Genomic DNA, 2,133 nt, shown 5'->3' with positions numbered 1-2,133 from the left:
TTGGAGGTCTGTAGTGATTGACTCTGCAGAAAGTTGGTGACCTCTGTGCACTATGACCCTCAGCATCCACTGACCCCACTCTGTGATTTTACGTGGCCTACCACTTCATGGCTGAGCTGCTGTCGTTCCCAATCACTTCCACTTTGTTATAATCCCACTAACAGCTGACTGTGGAATATTTAGCAGTGACTGGACTCTGTGCACAGGTATCATCCTATCACGGTACCACGCTGGGATTCCCTGAGCTCCTGAGAGCGACCCATTCTTTCACTGATGATAGTAGAAGCAGTCTGCATGCCTAGGTGCTGGTTTATACACCTGTGGAAGTGACTGGAACACCTGAACTCAGTGATCTGGATGGTGAGTGGATACTTTTGGCAGTTTAGTGAACTTCTGTTGATTCATTGTAGAACCTTCTGATTGCAATCAATTTAATTCTTTTTTTGAATAAAATAACTTCTGTGAATATAAATCAGGCTTATCAGTGGTGGTATTATTTGCAGATCACAACACTTCATTAGGGAAGAAAAACAGATCTGAAGGTGGTTGAAAATGAAGGCAGTAAAACATTAAACAATGCCCCACAAACCTGAGGGGAGCCACAGGTTCACTTTATTTTCACATTGTTCTGATAAAAAATAAGATTACAGAAATCTGTGTGAACTTTACAGAGATGAAAATCCACCATTGTTACATGTGGTTGTTTTTTTGTGCCTGTAAGTCCAAGTTGACAAATTAAAATCATACTTTACATGGAGCACTGTAATACCAACGCACTGGAAGGCAGCCACAGGCCTGGACTCTGGTTTATAAGCATAATTTCTCACCACATTGTTATATTGTATGGAATAATAGAGACATTATTTCCAAAAATAAATTGCTTTTTCTTGAATCTTGGTTTCAGAATGAGATTTAGTTGGTGAGTCAGTTATTTAATGAGGAGGGATCACTGCTCTGTTATCCAGACATAACTTTCCTGTGACTCCTGAGGAATTCTTCTCTGTCATTGATGCCATTCCTTCAGGCGCTTTAATGTTGTTTAGGAACAGACTGACACCTCTGGCTGCACAGGGATCTCTCCTCTGTATAACTGACTGTCCAGAAGGGAAAATCTGCTTTTCATCACAACCCCGAAAGAAAAAGAATAAAGAAATATGTGCTTTATTCCAAAAAGATATTATTACCATCCCTTATATAATTGCATATTGGAGTTGCCTCACCATTAACATTGATTGGGAAAAGTTTGGATGCTCCCTCATACATTTTTAATTACAAACAAAGTTAAGGGGGTATCATATAAAATTTTACATAAATGCTACCCCGCCAACCATTATATGCAAAAGTTCAAAAAAGACATCAATACAAATTGTTCTTTTTGTAACTCCCATCCAGAAACAGTGGTTCATTTATTTTGGCATTGTTCGCAGACCAAACAGTTTTGGGGAGACCTCAGCAGATTCTTCATCGATCATCTCCTCAAAGATTTTGTTTTACACTGGGAAAATGTTGTCTTTGGTTTTCATAAGAATGCCAAGAAAGAATGTAAATGCTATTGTTTAATAAGCTTGATTTTGTTTCTAGCTAAATTCTTTATTCATAAAGGTAAATTTAGTAATAAAGCCCCTTGTTTTGTAGTATTCAGAAAGGATATGGAGCATTATTTTAAATTGCTTGCTGATTCAACAAACAAGAAGGCTGTCAAAACTTTAAATGTATGTTCCACTTATAACTTTTTCTTTAATGTAGATAACCCCTGGCTCACTTGGCTCATTTGTATGTTGTTATGTATTGTATACTGTTTATTGTATACTTATATTTATGAAACTTAATAAATTCCTTAAAAAAAAAAAAAGATACACAACACAATCAGAGGGGAGGAAGTAAAACTCAGGAAGAGCTGCCATCGGGATGTGTGGCCTCAGGTCTTCTGAGCTCCTGGGCTGTGGATGGCCTGGGTCCCATGGGTCCTTCCCTATTTGCCTCTGGGTCGCGGGGGGCATGGTTGCAGTTTCTTGCCCTCATTATTGAGTACATTGCATGACAGAGGCGCATACACACACATTACTACAAACAATAAAATTGTGCATGTGTGTGTGTGTGTGTGTGTGTGTATATGTATGTGCATGTGGGTGT

Source organism: Archocentrus centrarchus, chromosome 6 (genome assembly GCF_007364275.1).
Source record: "Archocentrus centrarchus isolate MPI-CPG fArcCen1 chromosome 6, fArcCen1, whole genome shotgun sequence".
In the NCBI taxonomy this organism is placed as follows: domain Eukaryota; kingdom Metazoa; phylum Chordata; class Actinopteri; order Cichliformes; family Cichlidae; genus Archocentrus; species Archocentrus centrarchus.
This window is presented reverse-complemented; position numbering follows the sequence as displayed.